Source organism: Panthera pardus, unplaced genomic scaffold (assembly GCF_024362965.1).
Source record: "Panthera pardus isolate Hobbes unplaced genomic scaffold, ASM2436296v1 HiC_scaffold_24, whole genome shotgun sequence".
NCBI lineage: Eukaryota > Metazoa > Chordata > Mammalia > Carnivora > Felidae > Panthera > Panthera pardus.
In genome coordinates this window covers 113190736-113204804 of record NW_026526810.1, presented here as the reverse complement: position 1 = coordinate 113204804, position 14069 = coordinate 113190736, and the positions used below count along the sequence as shown (strand labels likewise).

Below are 14069 nucleotides of genomic sequence, written 5' to 3'. Positions count from 1 at the left end.
GAGTTATATTCCTGAGTGGTGGTCAGCAGACTGTCAGCCCATTGGCTGGCACATGTCCCACGGATCATAATTAACTGATAACGCTAATACAATGTGAGTTTGTGCTCCCATAATAGTCTCCTGCTGACAGATAAATGCTGCGGAAACATGATGGCTTTTCCTGAAGCTGTAATGGCCCATTATTGGGGCAAGAAGGCTCGTGTATATTAGCACTGCCGCCATGACACCAAAGATAAAATATGAAGGGGCGTCTTGAGTGAGTAAATGCTTGGGTTCCCGCCTACGACCGCCATCCATTTCATTATCAGAAATCCCTACTGGGGGTCTTGGAATAGCTTCCAGATACTTCAAAGTTCCCGTGGTTGTTTTTTTTTTTTTTTTCTCTGAGCCTCAAGATACCATTCTCACTAACACGGCTAAATAGTATATTAAAGTTCTCTGTCTTTCAAAAAGATTCCTTCTTCCGGCAGGTCCTATGCAAGATGGCAACTGCAGTGAACAGGTGGGCTGGTGAGATGAGGAAGGTGAGATATGTCTCTCCACAGAAACAAAGATCTTTTTCCCTTCTAATGGGCAGCAGCATAGGAACACATCAGGAATGTAATAGCTTTATCCTCTACCAAATTTCTGGGGTGGGGGGGGAGGAGGAAGAGGAGGAAGAGGAGGAAGAGGAGGAAGAGGAGGAGGAGGAGGAGGAGGAGGAGGAGGAGGCGGCGGCAGAGGAGGGGAGAAGAAGAATATGCCTTGATAGTACCTGGGACCTAAGAGGCATTGAATAACTAGCTATTGATTAAACGAACGATCTAATTAAATATTTTCTATTACAGTGGATTGTGGGGTTTTCCTTATAACAAAGAACTCTGACCTTATTTCGTCTGTGTCACATATTAATTTATCATCCAATTTCTTGTGACTTTGGCGTCAATTTAAGTATAAAACATAGTTGGTTTCGAATAGTAGGACATACAGTTTGTTTCTAAGGTGTCATCACTGGGAAAAGGAAAACTGTGGTTGATGACAGTTTTAACTGAAAAAAAACTCATGGTCAACACGGGCCACAGAAAGAACGAACAGTTTGCTTTGCAAATTCACAAATTATGCCTGTGTGTACGTTTCTATTTATTTATTTATTTATTTATTTATTTATTATTTTTATTTTTTATTTGTTTGTATGTAATCTCTATCCCCAGTGTGGGGCTTGAACTCACAACCCTGAGACCAAGAGTCGCAGGCTCTACCGACTGAGCTAGCCAGGGGCCATGTACATTTTTCTCTTCTCACAGGTAATTCTCTTAGAGAAATCATAAGATACATGAAACTTTTGGAAAATTAATTCTAAAGCACCACACACATAAAGTGTTATTAAGTGGGAACAAAAAAACATGTTGGCTTGAGCTGGTCTCCCCAGCATTAATGACACCAAATTCAAAACTGGGAACATTCAAGCCATGTTTTCATTTCCTAATGGCTCGATTAAGGTGAAGCTCCTGATTTCATTATTTTTTCAGAATAAAATGCATTTTGTTTTTGCTCTAACAAAATGCTTTACAGAGAGGGGAGAAAAAAACAGCCAATGCTTTTAGGTTTGAGAAAAAAAAATCAAACTTACATGGTGTATAATAAACTGTAAAGTGCTCTACCTATATAAAACATGATGGAGATGATGAGGGCTTTTACCCATGTCCTTCCCTGAGAAAAGGACGGCCCAACCACTACCTGCACAAATGTATATTGTAATGACACTGGTCCCATTGGCGAACTCCCCACAGCTCTGAACGACGCAATTACAAACGGGTCAGTACCAGTTCCAGAGCAGGACTCGAGCTTTGTAGCAGGACCATCTCTAACACTTTCATTTTTCATCAACAGTTGGGAACGTGACGCTTTCCTAGAATTCCTGACTTAGCAGGGTTTGCCTTCCCAAGAAGGACAAGGCAAGAAGGGAAACTGCAGAAGAACTAAATAGAGTTTACGGGAGTGGGTAAAAGGCAGTCAACGATACAAGATTTAATATGGATAAACACCGGTAACACACTTGTCAGCAGTGACCCTAGAGTGAGCCAGCCCGCAGGAGAGCTGGCGGGAGGGCAGCGATGCAGAGAGACATCTGGGGTCAGAACAGATAGCACATTAAGCATGGGCCTCCAGCTCAATGGCATGACAAACACTGCTTTGGGGTAATTCTACAAAACCCAGCCGAGCAAGGAGCAGCAATAATTTCTCTTTACTCTCCCTTACTAGAAGCACAGATAGAATTTTATGCTCAGCCCCGAGGGACTTGCTTCGAAGGCAGACTGGAAAGGTGATGTGGAAAGGACTTGGAGAAGGCTGGAGAAGGTGTTGAAGGCCTCCTGGAGGGTGCCTGGGCCCTGTAAGGAGAGGGACAAGCATGGGACGGGAAGGGATGGGTTGTCCCTGTGTGCAGGACAAATGCTTGGGTCCAGACACCATGTCTCTCTCTCTGTCTCTCTCTGTCTCTCTCTGTCTCTCTGTCTCTCTCTCTCTCTCACACACACACACACACACACACACACACACACACACACACACACACACTGTAGGGACTGTCTCAGTCTCCTCTGACCATCTCCTTTTCTCTCTCTTGGTCAGCAGGCCACTCAGGTGTCTCCCCTGTACTTCCAGTGCCTGAGGCCTGGGTTACTAAGGGGCTGCATAATGCACCCTAGAGGTGCAGGAGGGTAGCTCTCCGATTTCCTCCCTTTTCCTGCCCTCTGTGCACTGTTTCATACTGTAATTCTTTGCATAAACCTTCCAGAAAAGACACGCATGCCAAGCGGCACACTAAGTCTCTTTGAGGCTGGGTAGGAAATGGGGGCCGCACATCATGTCACACGGCTTGGCATCGGTCCTCACCCCAATTCCTCTTTTTTATCCCTGGGCTTACACCTCCCAAAGAAAGTATCAGCAGCTTAACGCTTGCCTCAGGCTCTGCTTTCGAGGGGACTGGGGCTATAAGATAAAGACAGTCAGCAAATGGTTTAGGGTCACCCACTTTCTCTCAGTTGAAACTGTTTTATTATCTACTACCCCCTTCCTTGGTTAGAGGAGGGGGAGCATGATGGGTACAAGGATCAACGGATTGCCGTGGCTCTTCACTACCCACGTTACAGACTCACTGTTTTACAAAGGCCCACATGGACCCCGCGCCACCCACCTACTCACATCCAATCAGACACTATGGTTCCCATGCAGCAGCCAAAGTGTTCAGATCCATGGTATCATCTGGAACTTCCTTCTCCTTCCCCATTCGCCTTTCGTTCTACTCCCTCCATACCTGGGAAGCCCAGTACAGATTTTGCTCTCCCTCCTCCGGTTTTCTTCATACTGAGCTCAGCTACTTCCTCAGGTGACCATCCTCTCCCCTCATGCACACCCCTAACTCTAAGGTACTTTTGGCTCCCAGCACCAGGAGAGTCTAGTGGCTTTAGGAGGAGGGGTCTACACAGCAAGATTCCAGGAGCAGGTGGTTTCACCTTTTTTGGCCTGCCATCTTTAGCATACTGGCTTTCCCCTTCACCTTGCCCCCTCGCAGTTAAAGGATGGTTCTTGGGGCGTCCGTATCACTTTCTCACCCAGCTGTGTTCCAATCCAGGAAGGGTGTGTATATATGTGTGCTTCCGCTGGGGAGTGTTCTTTAGTTTTGTGTGTGTGTGTGTGTGTGTGTGTGTGTGTGTGTGTGTGTGTGTGTCACCTTTATGTTTTTAGGGGCGCCTGGGTGGCTCAGTTGGTTAAGCGGCCGACTTCAGCTCAGGTCATGATCTCACGGTCCGTGAGTTTGAGCCCCGCATCGGGCTCTGTGCTGACAGCTCAGAGCCTGGAGCCTGTTTCAGATTCTGTGTCTCCCTCTCTCTCTGACCTTCCCCCGTTCATGCTCTGTCTCTCTCTGTCTCAAAAATAAATAAACGTTAAAAAAAAATAATAATCTTTATGTTTTTAGTTTGTTTTTCATTTGTTGATTTGGATTTAATTTTAATCCAGAGGAAGATCTCCCCTAAGAATTCTCCATCCCTATCCTGGCGGACTTATCCTCACATCTCTTGGCCAGTCATATGCTCACCCCAAACCAATCACTCTCAGAGGAGAAATGGATCACTGTGATTGCTTTCAAATACATGGACTCCCTGAAGCTGAGGGGAGGCTCACTTTTCCTGAGTTACATTAGTATTCAATGACAAACGAATCCACTTCTGTTAGAAGAGGAAGCAGGAATGGCTGTGGGGTTAGCAATGGTCTCTGCCAAGCCTGGTGGTGCTGAATCAGAACCACAGTGTCTGAGTGGATGGTGAGCAGGACGGTGGCAATTGGCCACCATGGATGCAAACAGTAAGAGGGTCATCACCTGTACAGACAGAAACACAGTAATAAAGCTGACTGAACATGGCTTTGTGTTACCACCTTACTCCAGTGAGTCAAAGTAATCAGTGATAAAATATTTTCTCCCCAAGAAAACTTCCTGTTGGTCCGAGTTGTGATTGCTGTTGAATTTGAATAACATACGTAAATTCCAAATTAGCATGGTTTCATGACCTATTCTTTAATACAAATTGCATCCCGCGTGGGAATTACAAAGTCAGCCACACACGCACTAATTTAGCTCTACTTAGCTGCAGGGGGGTCTCAAGAGTGGATTCCTAGCGGTGCGGAATTCGTGCTCAGGTAAGGTGGAGCGTGTCCGAGTCCCTGGGGTGCTATGTAGATCCTGTGTTCAGTTGGTGGATTTAAAATAAACAGTGACAGCACAGAGATTCTAAAGATGGGGAAGGCACTTGAGGTGCTTCAGTCTTGTTCTTCTATGTGACCTCTTGGAGTTTTCATTTGCATTTAAAATTTAAAGCAATGGAAGGGGCAGGACTCTGGGCTGTGATATTTGTTAGTTCAATAACAGTTCCCACGTGAAAAGTTTCAAAGTTTGCATGATATCTTTTTTTAATAAAGACTTGTAATAGATTTTTTTTTTTTAGAAAGAAAGTGAGTGCAAGAGGGGAGAGAGGCAGAGGGAGAGAGAGAGAAAGAGACAGAGAAAGAGAATCTTAATGATGCCCAGTGCAGAGCCCAACATGGGGCTCGATCTCATGAGCCTGGGACCATGACCTGAGCCAAAATCAAGAGTCAGACACTCAACTGACTGAGCCACCCAGGTGCTCCTACATCATATCTTTAATATAGAAATTTACTCTTTGTTCTGTAGTGTTATGGATGGCTTTTAAGTTAATCAACAAATCAGGAAAATAATGTTGACTATTAACTATTCCATGATTATACTAAGTATAATTTTGTTGCACAGAAGACCGTGGGTCTGGGTATCAAATATTCAAGGTCTGCCCACCATCCCTCCTTTTGCTTGGTCCCTTGTCTTGGCCCACCCCCAGCTGGGCCGGTGGTCCTGAGAAACAGACAAAGGAAAATGCCTACATTTCCTTAAGATATGTTTAAAGGACCTCATCTCCAAACAGACCAATGAAAACCTGAGCCCCCAAATCCCCTTGGCATCTTCGCCAAGCTCCCATCCACTCCATTCCCCTCCAGTTGAATAAGTCTGCCTTGTATCAAACCCCAGCAATGAAGACAGAAACCCTATTTCTTGTTCATCATTCCCTGGTTGATCCTCTGTCTTGCTCCATCACCAGTATCGTATCATTTTTATTTTCTGCCCCCCTCCATTGTTCAATGGAGAATACCAACTGTAGTATGAGTCTTCAGACTCAACGACGAGAGTTGGAGAGGGTGGTAGGGAAGTACATTTTCTGGGCACCCACGGCGGGCGGGGCACTTAGTGTTGTTCTGCCACTTAGCCCTCACACAGGGCCTGCTTTACACCTGTGGTGGGTACCATCCCTCTCATTTTCGCTGTTGAAGATAAAATCGAAGCTCTGAGGGTAAGAAAGACCAGAAGACAAGCTGAGATTTGAACCCAATTCTGGCTCGCCCTGAAACCTGTGCTCTCTGGCCATTCCATGTCACCTTAATGGAGTCCATACCAACGCTGCATCCTATGACAAAAGAAGAGGCCCTCATGGGCTAGCCCAGGAACCTAAGCGCAACGGGTCACTGGAAAATATGTGCTTAGGTCCAATCAACTGATTTGTAAGAGGACTTTAGGAACATAGCCCCCGGGAAGTCAGTATGGGCCAGACCCATCCCCACGCTCGTCTATTGAGCAAGACATGTTCGTTCCTAACAGAGAAGTTCTTTCAAATCAGAATGAGTGTGTTCTCAGCACTGGAGGGGGAGAATGTGAGAAGGAGGGTACCGTTGGGGGAGAAACCAACTGATCTTGTGGAGTGATGCCAAAGAGGAAATTGTAACTTTCTATGGCTTAGAGAAGGTGAACGGCAGCCGGAAGAAGGAGGAGGTGACGAAAAGGAAGACAATCTACTGCCAAGCAAAATTTCCTCATTAGGGACAATTTGCCTGGTTGGAACAGGTTCAAATGGGAAGCGATTTTGAAACCAGCTGGATGCACTTCAGTGATTTCTGCAGACACACCCAAGAAATCTGGAGGTAGAATAAACTCCCTACTAAACGAAGGAGATCTAATTCCCTCGTTTGCTTTCCCCTCCCTGTTCCTGGTGGTTTGAAAGGCCACGGAGAGATGGAACGGGTGGTTTTCTTTCCCTGTCTCTTCCAACATCAACAAATACACATTTCCTTTCGTTCCTTGGATCCTAGCTATCCTAGCCATTCAACCAAGGGAGACTCATTTCTCGCCTCAGTATCAAAGGATGGGCCAGAGGATGGGTCTTTCCAAAGATTTCGTTCCTTAACAACTCCTCAGTGGCAGCCAACCAAGCGGTCCACTGGAGAGACTCACCCACAAGCAGGCATGCTTTTTACTTACGGGATCACAGAAACATCATTTTAAAGCAGTGGTTTTCAAACTTAAAAAAAAAAAGAGCCCTGAAGAGTCTTTCTTTCGGTGGAACTGCACGTAGAACTTTGTTATATGAAACAGAAAAGAGTAGCTTTTCTGGTTTAGGCAAGTGGGTCCTTCACCCGCACCCCCCAGGGAGTCCACAAGCTACCTCTATAGAATCCCTAGGCTCCCCTGGAGCACACTTTGAAAGTAAAAAGGATAGGTCTAAAATCAGTGTTCTCTAAACAGCAGCGACTCGAACAACTTGACCAGCCTTCCAAGATTGAGAAATGGCAGTAACATGCACACCTGTGAGGGTTTTCTGGACAACACCTATTTGGAGGCCAGGAGGCCATGTTGGAAGAAGCCATGGGTAAAAAAGGAGCAGTGTGCCCAAACACTCCAGCTTTTCGCATCAATGTCCTTTGCTATTCAGAATGAGGCCAGCCCCATGTAGGTGGCTGCCCTTGCGGTGCCCTTGCGAGCGAGGACCAAACTCATCATCACGGGCAGGGCTGCGTGGTGGTTCTCAGCATCATGATGTACACGGGTGGATTTCCTATCAAGTGTGAAGACAGCTGCTAGGAATACTAACATTGGTAAAGCCCCAACATTCATGAGCTCCAATTCTTTCTCATGTAGCACTCCGTGATGTGGCTTCCGCTCACTTGCACGGGACATGCTTTCTTGAGTGGGCGCATTAGGGGTGAATCAAGACACAAACTAATGCTTTGTGAATTACAAGGAGGACTCTGTGTGCTGATGGGAGAGTGCCTCCGGGGAAACGTTTCCTGTCGCAAGTATCTGAGGGAAACAGTTGGGAAGGACTGCCAGAGTAAAGAAGAGAAGTCCAGCACTAAATCCTCACTCTGCCCGTCATTAGCTTTAGGATTCTGGGACATGTTTCCCCCCCTGTCCAGGCTTCCTCAAATCTTTACAATGGTTGGTCGCAGGGCAGTGTATATACAGCACTTTGCACATAGTATTTGGTCGGCAGACACTGGTTCCACTCCATCCCTTCCTAAAAGGAGGTCTGCTTCTCACAGCGATCTTCCCTGCAACACATCCATCGTCCACATTACCCTCAGTCTCCGGGAGCGGAGTACAACTGAGGCATTAGCCGGTGGCTGACTCTGTTCACTGTGACAGCCCATATACGTCCTATTTGCCTGCCCCCTCTCTGTCCCGTCTTATCTCCCACCCCCCGAGGATGTGGAACAGCACCTTCTCAGTCATAACTGGAGCACAGCTCCTTAGAGCCCAGCCACCTTCTGCCCACCTCATCATTAGCTCCCCAACCACATAACCCAAGTGCTGAACTCCTGGCCCGTCATGGTGAGCTGCAGGTGCTCGTGCAACATTAGGGTCAAGACCGCAGTCAAGACCACCCACTAGAGATGCCCTTGGGTGTGCTTTGAGTCTTTGTTACAATTCAAACATGGAATCTCATGCTGATCTCTAACACCTCACTGGGATCTGAGTTCTTCAACAGGACTTAGAAGAACTGTCACTCTCAGAGCCTCAGGCTCATTCTACCCTTGGAAACCCTCCCTTCTACACACCTGTTAATAACGCCAGGTGTTACCCAACAGCCCTCAGAAGTGTGCATATTACTCCCATTTCTTTCTTTCTTTTTTTTAAATAGGCTCCACGCCCAGTGTGGAGCCCAACGTGGGGCTTGAACTCACGACCCTGAGATGAAGACCTGAGCTGAGCTGAGATCAAGAGTCAGACACTTAACAGACGGAGCCACCCAGGTGCCCCACACCCATTTCTTAATCTTGGAGGAAGAGTCATCACTATGTAAAAATACAAACACTGATTACTTCTTCCCCCAAAGAACCTTTTCAAAGTCATAGAGATATAAGGGCTATTTAATCTCCCACAGCCGAGCTCACCTCACCTCACCTCACTGCTGTGGCAGAGAGGAAGCCGACCACCTTGAGGTCCTTTTTACACCCCAGCCTCTCATCTCAGGGGACCTTTCAATGCAGCCACCTGGAATGGCATCAGGCAACAGCCCAGGCAGAGAGGCATATGATGAGCTCTGACCCCACCTGTCCGGCAGCCAGGTCATCTGGAATGTGTTGGGACCGTCTCTAATGGAGGAATGTGCAGTGTAATGAAAACGCAGGGGTGGCTTCTCAAAGTGTCCTTTCACGATTCCAGGACCAATAGTGTGAGAGGGCTCCCTGTCCAACCTCTGCGGGAGGAGCCAGGTGGCATCCCCCCCAAACAGGGTGCAAGCTGTATGTGCATCAGGCACCTTGCCATTGCAAAGCCCTTGCTGCATCCTGTCCCATGGATCTTGGTAGCTCACAATCAGAGGCAGAACAGCGCCTTCCATCTGGCAAGGGGGAAATAAATAAAGTCAATCCACCCTCTGCGTGACACTCCTGGGTCCCTTCTTCGTGGGGGGAGTTCATGGAATGAAAAGATAGTGAAGATTAGTAACATGTCCTTGGAGTCTGAGATGGGACAGCCCAAGAAGGGAAGCAGATGCCTGGTCTCAGGGGGACAGAGCGGGAGCACAACGTTATAACCCGTTAAGTCTTGTTCTACTCAATGCCCACTAACATGATAGAGCCTCACGATAAAGCGGTCTGCAGAGCAGGAGGCTTGGGGAGGGGCCCTGACTAATAAGATGGGATATGCTCAAGAGAAAGGGAGACTTTCAACCCCTCGCCCCACACTGCTACCTCTGCCCACGAGAAAGAAAGGAAGAGTTGTTAATCTGATCGGTCAGCGCCCAAGACATGCTCCACGCACACTCTGCTAGAGGCAGGGCCGTGCCCTGTTAAAGGTTTGCAAGGCTGCTCAGGACCTTCTCTTGCTCTCATGATCTTCAGAGCTTCCAGCCTCCTACGGCCAAAGCTGCTCCCGCTTTCTTCTTCCAGATGCTCTGTCTGCCGCTGAGCAGGTCAGGGTCTGCTGCAAAGACAAGGGGCATCTTGGCGTCGTGGGGAGGGAGCAGGAGTGGAAAGCAAGCAGGTCCGGGAAGGAGATCCCAAGGTTCCAGCAGGAGCCCTACTGTACGGCACAGGATAGACTGCCGCCCTCACACCAGGGCCCAAAGGCAGAGCAGCGCGATGGGATGGAGGGTGCAACGGGGGTACAAGCTGCCGGCAGGGCCCGATCCCCCAGGGAAGGGAGGAAGAGCAACCTCTGGCAGGTGTGCATGCGTGCCACCCAGAGGCTCAGACACTGTAGCAGCACCCTCAGGTGGCCAAAAGCCAGCCTCCCGGCTGCCTCAGGGGTGCTTTTGGCCACTTTGTTTTTTTCTATAACGTCGCTTGTAGAAAGTCAAAAATAAGGAGAAGTGGAGCTCTGATGGCCGTGGATCAGGCCACTCCTGAGAACAGGATCTGCACACAAGTGAGCCTTTGGGGCTTCTGCTTCTGTGAGCGCCATTTCTTACCCTCGGGGGTACTGGCATATCCAGCCCAGGTTGCCTTGCTTCCTGGATCTTTTCCCCGCACATTATTTCCTCCTCCTCCCTTCTCATGTCTACCTTCCCCCAAGCCTACCTCCTCCCCTGTGTCTTCCCACAGAAGCCATCCTCTCCCTGGTCTGCTCACACAGACAGCCCTGGCCTCCCTCCTTCCCTGGCCACTTCCGCAGGCGGTTCCAGGAGGAAGTGACTGTGTGTCCATGGGCTCTGGCTGGATGGGGCCACAGGCCTAGAGCGGTCCTTCCATCCTGATTCCTCTGTGTATGAGTAGACTTTACAGACTTAACTCTCTGAGTCTCTGGGCCATGGAGATGATGATGGCACCGGGCCCTCAGAGGGTGGTTCTGAGGATGAGCCGAGACAAGGTGTATAAAGCTCTCAGTATAGTGCCTGGCCCGGAGTAATTGCTCAATAAATGTTTATTGCTTTTCCACCTCTAAAAACAAAACACTCGCTTGTGTTTATAGGTATGATGCCAAGAGTTTTGCTTTGTACATTCCCCACGCTTGAGTAATTTTGCCTCTATGTCCCTTTCACACCTGGCAATACCAATACCAGCTTCGGCTATGGTTTTTGGAAGGCATCAACAGGGCCAGTCAAAGTCAATCCATTCCGCACAGAGCAGGGTGCCAGATGACCACAGACACTTCCATCTTCTTGGATGATAGGACTGTTATCAGCAAGACCTAGCACCTGTTTTGGTTTTGCAGAAGGAAGAATATGCCTTGAGATTCATCAGCAGTGGTCCTACCCTACCATCATGCGTGGGATTCTAGAGGGTTATTTCAGAGCAGCGGTTCTCAAAGCGGGTCCCAAAGATCAACAGCATTGGCATCGCCTGGGAATGTGTTAAAAATGCTAAGTCTTGGGCCCACCTGGTGGGGCCCAGCAATCTGTACTTGAACACGTGGCCAAGTCACCCAGAAGATGTGGATGCAGGCACAGGTTTGGAAACTACCACGTTCAAGGTTTCCCGAACAGTAAGTATTTTAAGCTCTTAAGTCTACCTTCTTGCAGACCACGTCTTTAGCTTCAAACAAGCCCAGACAAAAGGACTTTTGAAAATAGTCATTACTAATTTTTAATAGGAGTACATTTTAGGGACAAAAACGACCTTCACTGGAGGTGCCTGGGTGGCTCAGTCGGTTAAGCCTCCAGCTTCGGCTCAGGTCATGATCTCACAGTTCATGGGTTCGAGCCCCACGTCAGGCTCTGTGCTGACAGCTCGGAGCCTGGAGCCTGCTTTGGATTCTGTGTCTCCCTCTCTCTCTGCCCCTCCCCCACTCACACTCTGTGTCTGTCCCTCAATAATAAAACGTTAAAAAAATTTTTTTAAAGAAAAGACCTTTACTAATCATAAAGGCTGCAGTTCATAGTGAAGACATGGTGATCACTTTTCTGTTTTTAAGATCTCATTTTGTTTTCTTTTCTTTTTCAATTTTTCATTGAAGTACACAAACAGAAACGTTCACATATCTAAGGGTACAGTTCACTGAATTTTCATAAAATGAACACATCTATGTACCCAGTACCCAGATCAAGACAATGAACAATGCCAGCACTCAGTGTCCCCCTTCTGGTCACTATCCCTGCCCCCATGCATTTATTTTTTTTAATTGTAGGAGTATTTTAAACAAGGAAAATTATTATTATCTTTTCTATTTAATTTTTTTATTTTTTTTAAATTTATTTTTGAAGGAGAGAGAGAGATAGAGCATGAGCAGGGGAGGGGCAGAGAGAGAGGGAGACACAGAATCCAAAGCAGGCTCCAGGCTCCAAGCTGTCAGCACAGAGCCCAACACGGGGCTCGAACCCACAAACTGTGAGATCATGACCTGAGTCGAAGCCGGACGCTCAACTGACTGAGACATCCGGGCGCCCCTATCTTTTTTATTATAGAGAGAGAGCGCGCACACTGGGGGGGGGGGGGGGGGGCGGGGAGAGAATCTTAAGCAGGCTCCACACCCAGTGTGTGGTCCCGATGAGGGGCTCAATCCGTTGACCCAGGGATCAGGACCCGAACTGAATTCAAGAGTCAGACACTCAACCCACTGAGTCACCCAGGTGCTCCAAGGAAAATTATTTTAAAGGAGAAATTCCTAATCACCTCACTGTCACCGAAATTATTTTAATTGTCCTCATGCCCTTGTACACATATATTTTATGTAGTTTTGGACACACGTATGATTATGTAGTTACAACATACACGTGTTCCATGTTGTTAATTCTCTTCATAACCATCATTGAAAATGACCCCCCCATCCCATCACTGCACCAGAGCATCCACTGATTTCACCACGTCCCCATATTTAGGCTGCTTCTCATTTTTCACTTCTGCAGTGAACCTCCTTGGACCTCATGCTTCCTTCTTTCTCTCTGGAATGATCTTAGAATCAGCTCTTAGAAGTGAAATTACGGAGTCAAAGGCCCTGAACATTTTATTATTTACACTGTTTTTTTTTAAATGCATATCCCATCACATATTGATAATACTTTGTACATTTCTGAGTTTTCCCAGCATCTGAGAATTATGAATATAGACTCTTCTCTCCCGTCCTCCTGTGAGCTCAGAAAAATACTTCTGGCGACACTGGGTAGGAGTGGAGAATGCTGGTAACTTAGCCCCATGAGCTCGGCTGCGGTGTGGCTGGAGAACAGGAGCCGGGAGTCAGGACAACTCTCCCCCTGGGTGGGGTGGTTCAAGTAGAGTGTAAACCTTCCCTGGAGACCCCCTTAAGAAGCTCTTAGTGGCCATCCAAAGGCTCACCAAAGCCCTCTCGTGTCCTCAGGAGAGACGGAAATCATGGCGGAAGAATACAGTGAGGGAGCATAAAGGTGGACAAGAGTAAGACAGAGTCCGAAGCCACAGAAAGAATCCAGGTCCCCAGGCATGGGGCAGGACCGGAGCGGGTACTTATCCAAGTGCTGCTTGTTCTCCCGCCCCATCTCTATCTCCTTTCCCCCTAGAAAGGTAGGCAGTGGCAAGGTGCCTGGGGGGCTCAGTCGGTTGAGCATCCGACTTCGGCTCAGGCCAGGATCTCACGGCTCCTGAGTCTGAGCCCCACATCAGGCTCTATGCTGACAGCTCAGAGCCTGGAGCCTGCTCTGATTCTGTGTCTCTGTTTCTCTCTGTCCCTGCCCTTCTCACGCTCTGTCTCTCTCTCTCTCTCTTAAATAAACATTTTTTAAAAGTTTTAAAAAAAGAAAAAAAAGAAAGGTGGGCAGTGCTCTGAGCAGCGAGCTCAGAGCTGGGAGGTCTGAGGTGGGAGCACTCACATGGGCCACGTGAGACTGACAGGCCCACTTGGACAGGGGCCAGAAAGGCAGGCTGGGACTGGAAGAAATCAGGCTGCGGGGTTTATACGAAAATGTTTGCCTGTCATCCTGGGGACAGGATAGCAGCGGTAGAGGGCACAGCTTCCAGAGCTAGCTTCTCTCCGTTTCTTTATCTGTAAACTGTGGGGAACACTGTACATAGCCCATAGGGTCATAGTGAAGATTAAGTGAGTTACTGCAGGAAAACACTTGGGAAATCACATTCAGTAAACCTGCCCCCGCGCACACTGTGGAACCAGTGCTGCGGCTTGAAGACACAGCCAGGTGCAAGAAGGGTCTGCTCTCGCCCTCGTGCCATTGCTCACAAATACAGCGAGCGCCCGGTCAGAAATGCCGGCCCCGTCCCCAACTCCTCTGCTCCTGCGTTAAAGGATCTGCCTGTGGAGAAGGTGAGAAGGGGCCCTGCAA

At 48.1% G+C, this 14069-nt stretch overlaps 1 protein-coding gene across 1 annotated transcript in view; it reads right to left on the bottom strand.

Moving 5' to 3' along the window:
- The window catches only part of ESRRB (estrogen related receptor beta), a 171676-nt gene that overhangs the window by 114414 nt on the left and 43193 nt on the right, over nucleotides 1-14069 (bottom strand). The window lies entirely within an intron of this gene.